A 7500-nucleotide genomic window follows, 5' to 3' on the forward strand; every position below is an offset into this window, starting at 1 on the left:
AAAGTAATGTTAAAGTATAGCATGTGTTTGATGGCTGAGACACCATTATCCGCCACTCAGATGGTGAGAGGAACTGTCAGTGGTGTCACAGCATCTTTAAATGGGCTTTCTGCTGGCTGTTTCCTCGCTTACGGCCACACCACCCTGAACACGCCCGATCTCGTCTGATCTCGGAAGCTAAGCAGGGTCGGGCCTGGTTAGTACTTGCATGGGAGACCGCCTGGGAATACCAGGTGCTGTAAGCTTTTTCCTCTCAGCTGTCACCAGATGAGGGCACTGTTGCTCCATCACCGCACACAGGGCGTTGAGAAACAAAGCTGCAATCATTACAGCTGTGTGTGTATGCAGGGCAGAGAGGTGGCACTGAGACGCCTCACTTTCCAAGTAGTTTTGAGGGTTCCTGTTGTCACTGTTACAGCCTGTTAAAAGCCTGCAATCATCTTATAAGCGCATGTACACAAATAGCCTGAGAAACAACAATTCCTATGAAAGTAATGTTAAAGTATAGCATGTGTTTGATGGCTGAGACACCATTATCCGCCACTCAGATGGTGAGAGGAACTGTCAGTGGTGTCACAGCATCTTTAAATGGGCTTTCTGCTGGCTGTTTCCTCGCTTACGGCCACACCACCCTGAACACGCCCGATCTCGTCTGATCTCGGAAGCTAAGCAGGGTCGGGCCTGGTTAGTACTTGGATGGGAGACCGCCTGGGAATACCAGGTGCTGTAAGCTTTTTCCTCTAAGCTGTCACCAGAGGAGGGCGCTGTTGCTCCATCACCGCACACAGGGCGTTGAGAAACAAAGCTGCAATCATTCCAGCTGTGTGTGTATGAAGGGCAGAGAGGTGGCACTGAGACACCCCACTTTCCAAGTAGTTTTGAGTGTTCCTGCTGTCACTGTTACAGCCTGTTAAAAGCCTGCAATCATCTTATAAGCGCATGTACACAAATAGCCTGAGAAACAACAATTCCTATGAAAGTAATGTTAAAGTATAGCATGTGTTTGATGGCTGAGACACCATTATCCGCCACTCAGATGGTGAGAGGAACTGTCAGTGGGGTCACAGCATCTTTAAATGGGCTTTCTGCTGGCTGTTTCCTCGCTTACGGCCACACCACCCTGAACAAGCCCGATCTCGTCTGATCTCGGAAGCTAAGCAGGGTTGGGCCTGGTTAGTACTTGGATGGGAGACCGCCTGGGAATACCAGGTGCTGTAAGCTTTTTCCTCTCAGCTGTCACCAGATGAGGGCGCTGTTGCTCCATCACCGCACACAGGGCGTTGAGAAACAAAGCTGCAATCATTCTAAGCTGTGTGTGTATGCAGGGCAGAGAGGTGGCACTGAGACGCCTCACTTTCCAAGTAGTTTTGAGGGTTCCTGTTGTCACTGTTACAGCCTGTTAAAAGCCTGCAATCATCTTATAAGCGCATGTACACAAATAGCCTGAGAAACAACAATTCCTATGAAAGTAATGTTAAAGTATAGCATGTGTTTGATGGCTGAGACACCATTATCCGCCACTCAGATGGTGAGAGGAACTGTCAGTGGGGTCACAGCATCTTTAAATGGGCTTTCTGCTGGCTGTTTCCTCGCTTACGGCCACACCACCCTGAACATGCCCGATCTCGTCTGATCTCGGAAGCTAAGCAGGGTCGGGCCTGGTTAGTACTTGGATGGGAGACCGCCTGGGAATGCCAGGTGCTGTAAGCTTTTTCCTCTCAGCTGTCACCAGAGGAGGGCGCTGTTGCTCCATCACCGCACACAGGGTGTTGAGAAAAGAAAGATGCAATCAGTCCAGCTGTGTGTGTATGCAGGGCAGAGAGGTGGCACTGAGACGCCTCACTTTCCAAGTAGTTTTGAGGGTTCCTGTTGTCATTGTTACAGCCTGTTAAAAGCCTGCAATCATCTTATAAGCGCATGTACACAAATAGCCTGAGAAACAACAATTCCTATGAAAGTAATGTTAAAGTATAGCATGTGTTTGATGGCTGAGACACCATTATCCGCCACTCAGATGGTGAGAGGAACTGTCAGTGGTGTCACAGCATCTTTAAATGGGCTTTCTGCTGGCTGTTTCCTCGCTTACGGCCACACCACCCTGAACACGCCCGATCTCGTCTGATCTCGGAAGCTAAGCAGGGTCGGGCCTGGTTAGTACTTGGATGGGAGACCGCCTGGGAATACCAGGTGCTGTAAGCTTTTTCCTCTCAGCTGTCACCAGAGGAGGGCGCTGTTGCTCCATCACCGCACACAGGGCGTTGAGAAACAAAGCTGCAATCATTCCAGCTGTGTGTGTATGCAGGGCAGAGAGGTGGCAATGAGACGCCTCACTTTCCAAGTAGTTTTGAGGGTTCCTGTTGTCACTGTTACAGCCTGTTAAAAGCCTGCAATCATCTTATAAGCGCATGTACATAAATAGCCTGGGAAACAACAATTCCTATGAAAGTAATGTTAAAGTATAGCATGTGTTTGATGGCTGAGACACCATTATCCGCCACTCAGATGGTGAGAGGAACTGTCAGTGGTGTCACAGCATCTTTAAATGGGCTTTCTGCTGGCTGTTTCCTCGCTTACGGCCACACCACCCTGAACACGCCCGATCTCGTCTGATCTCGGAAGCTAAGCAGGGTCGGGCCTGGTTAGTACTTGGATGGGAGACCGCCTGGGAATACCAGGTGCTGTAAGCTTTTTCCTCTCAGCTGTCACCAGAGGAGGGCGCTGTTGCTCCATCACCGCACACAGGGCGTTGAGAAACAAAGCTGCAATCATTCCAGCTGTGTGTGTATGAAGGGCAGAGAAGTGGCACTGAGACACCCCACTTTCCAAGTAGTTTTGAGTGTTCCTGCTGTCACTGTTACAGCCTGTTAAAAGCCTGCAATCATCTTATAAGCGCATGTACACAAATAGCCTGAGAAACAACAATTCCTATGAAAGTAATGTTAAAGTATAGCATGTGTTTGATGGCTGAGACACCATTATCCGCCACTCAGATGGTGAGAGGAACTGTCAGTGGTGTCACAGCATCTTTAAATGGGCTTTCTGCTGGCTGTTTCCTCGCTTACGGCCACACCACCCTGAACACGCCCGATCTCGTCTGATCTTGGAAGCTAAGCAGGGTCGGGCCTGGTTAGTACTTGCATGGGAGACCGCCTGGGAATACCAGGTGCTGTAAGCTTTTTCCTCTCAGCTGTCACCAGATGAGGGCGCTGTTGCTCCATCACCGCACACAGGGCGTTGAGAAACAAAGCTGCAATCATTCTAAGCTGTGTGTGTATGCAGGGCAGAGAGGTGGCACTGAGACGCCTCACTTTCCAAGTAGTTTTGAGGGTTCCTGTTGTCATTGTTACAGCCTGTTAAAAGCCTGCAATCATCTTATAAGCGCATGTACACAAATAGCCTGAGAAACAACAATTCCTATGAAAGTAATGTTAAAGTATAGCATGTGTTTGATGGCTGAGACACCATTATCCGCCACTCAGATGGTGAGAGGAACTGTCAGTGGTGTCACAGCATCTTTAAATGGGCTTTCTGCTGGCTGTTTCCTCGCTTACGGCCACACCACCCTGAACACGCCCGATCTCGTCTGATCTCGGAAGCTAAGCAGGGTCGGGCCTGGTTAGTGATTGGATGGGAGACCGCCTGGGAATACCAGGTGCTGTAAGCTTTTTCCTCTCAGCTGTCACCAGAGGAGGGCGCTGTTGCTCCATCACCGCACACAGGGCGTTGAGAAACAAAGCTGCAATCATTCCAGCTGTGTGTGTATGCAGGGCAGAGAGGTGGCAATGAGACGCCTCACTTTCCAAGTAGTTTTGAGGGTTCCTGTTGTCACTGTTACAGCCTGTTAAAAGCCTGCAATCATCTTATAAGCGCATGTACATAAATAGCCTGGGAAACAACAATTCCTATGAAAGTAATGTTAAAGTATAGCATGTGTTTGATGGCTGAGACACCATTATCCGCCACTCAGATGGTGAGAGGAACTGTCAGTGGTGTCACAGCATCTTTAAATGGGCTTTCTGCTGGCTGTTTCCACGCTTACGGCCACACCACCCTGAACACGCCCGATCTCATCTGATCTCGGAAGCTAAGCAGGGTCGGGCCTGGTTAGTACTTGGATGGGAGACCGCCTGGGAATACCAGGTGCTGTAAGCTTTTTCCTCTCAGCTGTCACCAGAGGAGGGCGCTGTTGCTCCATCACCGCACACAGGGCGTTGAGAAACAAAGCTGCAATCATTCCAGCTGTGTGTGTATGAAGGGCAGAGAGGTGGCACTGAGACACCCCACTTTCCAAGTAGTTTTGAGTGTTCCTGCTGTCACTGTTACAGCCTGTTAAAAGCCTGCAATCATCTTATAAGCGCATGTACACAAATAGCCTGAGAAACAACAATTCCTATGAAAGTAATGTTAAAGTATAGCATGTGTTTGATGGCTGAGACACCATTATCCGCCACTCAGATGGTGAGAGGAACTGTCAGTGGTGTCACAGCATTTTTAAATGGGCTTTCTGCTGGCTGTTTCCTCGCTTACGGCCACACCACCCTGAACACGCCCGATCTTGTCTGATCTCGGAAGCTAAGCAGGGTCGGGCCTGGTTAGTACTTGCATGGGAGACCGCCTGGGAATACCAGGTGCTGTAAGCTTTTTCCTCTCAGCTGTCACCAGATGAGGGCGCTGTTGCTCCATCACCGCACACAGGGCGTTGAGAAACAAAGCTGCAATCATTCTAAGCTGTGTGTGTATGCAGGGCAGAGAGGTGGCACTGAGACGCCTCACTTTCCAAGTAGTTTTGAGGGTTCCTGTTGTCACTGTTACAGCCTGTTAAAAGCCTGCAATCATCTTATAAGCGCATGTACACAAATAGCCTGAGAAACAACAATTCCTATGAAAGTAATGTTAAAGTATAGCATGTGTTTGATGGCTGAGACACCATTATCCGCCACTCAGATGGTGAGAGGAACTGTCAGTGGGGTCACAGCATCTTTAAATGGGCTTTCTGCTGGCTGTTTCCTCGCTTACGGCCACACCACCCTGAACATGCCCGATCTCGTCTGATCTCGGAAGCTAAGCAGGGTCGGGCCTGGTTAGTACTTGGATGGGAGACCGCCTGGGAATACCAGGTGCTGTAAGCTTTTTCCTCTCAGCTGTCACCAGAGGAGGGCGCTGTTGCTCCATCACCGCACACAGGGTGTTGAGAAAAGAAAGATGTATTCAGTCCAGCTGTGTGTGTATGCAGGGCAGAGAGGTGGCACTGAGACGCCTCACTTTCCAAGTAGTTTTGAGGGTTCCTGTTGTCATTGTTACAGCCTGTTAAAAGCCTGCAATCATCTTATAAGCGCATGTACACAAATAGCCTGAGAAACAACAATTCCTATGAAAGTAATGTTAAAGTATAGCATGTGTTTGATGGCTGAGACACCATTATCCGCCACTCAGATGGTGAGAGGAACTGTCAGTGGTGTCACAGCATCTTTAAGTGGGCTTTCTGCTGGCTGTTTCCTCGCTTACGGCCACACCACCCTGAACACGCCCGATCTCGTCTGATCTCGGAAGCTAAGCAGGGTCGGGCCTGGTTAGTACTTGGATGGGAGACCGCCTGGGAATACCAGGTGCTGTAAGCTTTTTCCTCTCAGCTGTCACCAGAGGAGGGCGCTGTTGCTCCATCACCGCACACAGGGCGTTGAGAAACAAAGCTGCAATCATTCCAGCTGTGTGTGTATGAAGGGCAGAGAGGTGGCACTGAGACACCCCACTTTCCAAGTAGTTTTGAGTGTTCCTGCTGTCACTGTTACAGCCTGTTAAAAGCCTGCAATCATCTTATAAGCGCATGTACACAAATAGCCTGAGAAACAACAATTCCTATGAAAGTAATGTTAAAGTATAGCATGTGTTTGATGGCTGAGACACCATTATCCGCCACTCAGATGGTGAGAGGAACTGTCAGTGGTGTCACAGCATTTTTAAATGGGCTTTCTGCTGGCTGTTTCCTCGCTTACGGCCACACCACCCTGAACACGCCCGATCTCGTCTGATCTCGGAAGCTAAGCAGGGTCGGGCCTGGTTAGTACTTGCATGGGAGACCGCCTGGGAATACCAGGTGCTGTAAGCTTTTTCCTCTCAGCTGTCACCAGATGAGGGCGCTGTTGCTCCATCACCGCACACAGGGCGTTGAGAAACAAAGCTGCAATCATTCTAAGCTGTGTGTGTATGCAGGGCAGAGAGGTGGCACTGAGACGCCTCACTTTCCAAGTAGTTTTGAGGGTTCCTGTTGTCACTGTTACAGCCTGTTAAAAGCCTGCAATCATCTTATAAGCGCATGTACACAAATAGCCTGAGAAACAACAATTCCTATGAAAGTAATGTTAAAGTATAGCATGTGTTTGATGGCTGAGACACCATTATCCGCCACTCAGATGGTGAGAGGAACTGTCAGTGGGGTCACAGCATCTTTAAATGGGCTTTCTGCTGGCTGTTTCCTCGCTTACGGCCACACCACCCTGAACATGCCCGATCTCGTCTGATCTCGGAAGCTAAGCAGGGTCGGGCCTGGTTAGTACTTGGATGGGAGACCGCCTGGGAATACCAGGTGCTGTAAGCTTTTTCCTCTCAGCTGTCACCAGAGGAGGGCGCTGTTGCTCCATCACCGCACACAGGGTGTTGAGAAAAGAAAGATGTAATCAGTCCAGCTGTGTGTGTATGCAGGGCAGAGAGGTGGCACTGAGACGCCTCACTTTCCAAGTAGTTTTGAGGGTTCCTGTTGTCATTGTTACAGCCTGTTAAAAGCCTGCAATCATCTTATAAGCGCATGTACACAAATAGCCTGAGAAACAACAATTCCTATGAAAGTAATGTTAAAGTATAGCATGTGTTTGATGGCTGAGACACCATTATCCGCCACTCAGATGGTGAGAGGAACTGTCAGTGGTGTCACAGCATCTTTAAGTGGGCTTTCTGCTGGCTGTTTCCTCGCTTACGGCCACACCACCCTGAACACGCCCGATCTCGTCTGATCTCGGAAGCTAAGCAGGGTCGGGCCTGGTTAGTACTTGGATGGGAGACCGCCTGGGAATACCAGGTGCTGTAAGCTTTTTCCTCTCAGCTGTCACCAGAGGAGGGCGCTGTTGCTCCATCACCGCACACAGGGCGTTGAGAAACAAAGCTGCAATCATTCCAGCTGTGTGTGTATGAAGGGCAGAGAGGTGGCACTGAGACACCCCACTTTCCAAGTAGTTTTGAGTGTTCCTGCTGTCACTGTTACAGCCTGTTAAAAGCCTGCAATCATCTTATAAGCGCATGTACACAAATAGCCTGAGAAACAACAATTCCTATGAAAGTAATGTTAAAGTATAGCATGTGTTTGATGGCTGAGACACCATTATCCGCCACTCAGATGGTGAGAGGAACTGTCAGTGGTGTCACAGCATCTTTAAATGGGCTTTCTGCTGGCTGTTTCCTCGCTTACGGCCACACCACCCTGAACACGCCCGATCTCGTCTGATCTCG

At 49.5% G+C, this 7500-nt stretch overlaps 16 non-coding genes across 16 annotated transcripts in view; all 16 read left to right on the forward strand.

Annotated features, from left to right (window-relative positions):
- The first annotated feature begins 126 nt into the window (after positions 1–126).
- LOC133988732 (5S ribosomal RNA) lies at positions 127–245 on the forward strand. The gene has a single exon (XR_009925927.1). It is a non-coding gene; the product is annotated as a 5S ribosomal RNA (ribosomal RNA).
- Positions 246–614: 369 nt separating this feature from the next.
- Positions 615–733, forward strand: LOC133988516 (5S ribosomal RNA). Its single transcript, XR_009925724.1, has one exon. It is a non-coding gene; the product is annotated as a 5S ribosomal RNA (ribosomal RNA).
- Positions 734–1102: 369 nt separating this feature from the next.
- LOC133988805 (5S ribosomal RNA) lies at positions 1103–1221 on the forward strand. Its single transcript, XR_009925997.1, has one exon. It is a non-coding gene; the product is annotated as a 5S ribosomal RNA (ribosomal RNA).
- A 370-nt stretch (positions 1222–1591) lies between these two features.
- Positions 1592–1710, forward strand: LOC133988886 (5S ribosomal RNA). The gene has a single exon (XR_009926073.1). It is a non-coding gene; the product is annotated as a 5S ribosomal RNA (ribosomal RNA).
- A 370-nt stretch (positions 1711–2080) lies between these two features.
- On the forward strand, positions 2081–2199 carry LOC133988518 (5S ribosomal RNA). The gene has a single exon (XR_009925725.1). It is a non-coding gene; the product is annotated as a 5S ribosomal RNA (ribosomal RNA).
- A 369-nt stretch (positions 2200–2568) lies between these two features.
- LOC133988519 (5S ribosomal RNA) lies at positions 2569–2687 on the forward strand. Its single transcript, XR_009925726.1, has one exon. It is a non-coding gene; the product is annotated as a 5S ribosomal RNA (ribosomal RNA).
- A 369-nt stretch (positions 2688–3056) lies between these two features.
- On the forward strand, positions 3057–3175 carry LOC133989092 (5S ribosomal RNA). The gene has a single exon (XR_009926266.1). It is a non-coding gene; the product is annotated as a 5S ribosomal RNA (ribosomal RNA).
- Positions 3176–3545: 370 nt separating this feature from the next.
- On the forward strand, positions 3546–3664 carry LOC133989296 (5S ribosomal RNA). The gene has a single exon (XR_009926460.1). It is a non-coding gene; the product is annotated as a 5S ribosomal RNA (ribosomal RNA).
- A 369-nt stretch (positions 3665–4033) lies between these two features.
- Positions 4034–4152, forward strand: LOC133989563 (5S ribosomal RNA). The gene has a single exon (XR_009926694.1). It is a non-coding gene; the product is annotated as a 5S ribosomal RNA (ribosomal RNA).
- A 369-nt stretch (positions 4153–4521) lies between these two features.
- Positions 4522–4640, forward strand: LOC133989123 (5S ribosomal RNA). Its single transcript, XR_009926296.1, has one exon. It is a non-coding gene; the product is annotated as a 5S ribosomal RNA (ribosomal RNA).
- Positions 4641–5010: 370 nt separating this feature from the next.
- Positions 5011–5129, forward strand: LOC133988638 (5S ribosomal RNA). The gene has a single exon (XR_009925838.1). It is a non-coding gene; the product is annotated as a 5S ribosomal RNA (ribosomal RNA).
- Positions 5130–5499: 370 nt separating this feature from the next.
- On the forward strand, positions 5500–5618 carry LOC133988520 (5S ribosomal RNA). The gene has a single exon (XR_009925727.1). It is a non-coding gene; the product is annotated as a 5S ribosomal RNA (ribosomal RNA).
- A 369-nt stretch (positions 5619–5987) lies between these two features.
- On the forward strand, positions 5988–6106 carry LOC133988733 (5S ribosomal RNA). The gene has a single exon (XR_009925928.1). It is a non-coding gene; the product is annotated as a 5S ribosomal RNA (ribosomal RNA).
- Positions 6107–6476: 370 nt separating this feature from the next.
- Positions 6477–6595, forward strand: LOC133988639 (5S ribosomal RNA). Its single transcript, XR_009925839.1, has one exon. It is a non-coding gene; the product is annotated as a 5S ribosomal RNA (ribosomal RNA).
- A 370-nt stretch (positions 6596–6965) lies between these two features.
- LOC133988521 (5S ribosomal RNA) lies at positions 6966–7084 on the forward strand. The gene has a single exon (XR_009925728.1). It is a non-coding gene; the product is annotated as a 5S ribosomal RNA (ribosomal RNA).
- Positions 7085–7453: 369 nt separating this feature from the next.
- Positions 7454–7500, forward strand: part of LOC133989278 (5S ribosomal RNA) — a 119-nt gene continuing 72 nt past the window's right edge. Inside the window, exon 1 of the ribosomal RNA XR_009926442.1 lies at positions 7454–7500. This exon is cut by the window's right edge and continues 72 nt beyond it. This is a non-coding gene — a ribosomal RNA (5S ribosomal RNA).

The sequence above is a fragment of the Scomber scombrus genome, chromosome 10 (assembly GCF_963691925.1).
Source record: "Scomber scombrus chromosome 10, fScoSco1.1, whole genome shotgun sequence".
NCBI classification, from domain to species: Eukaryota; Metazoa; Chordata; class Actinopteri; order Scombriformes; family Scombridae; genus Scomber; species Scomber scombrus.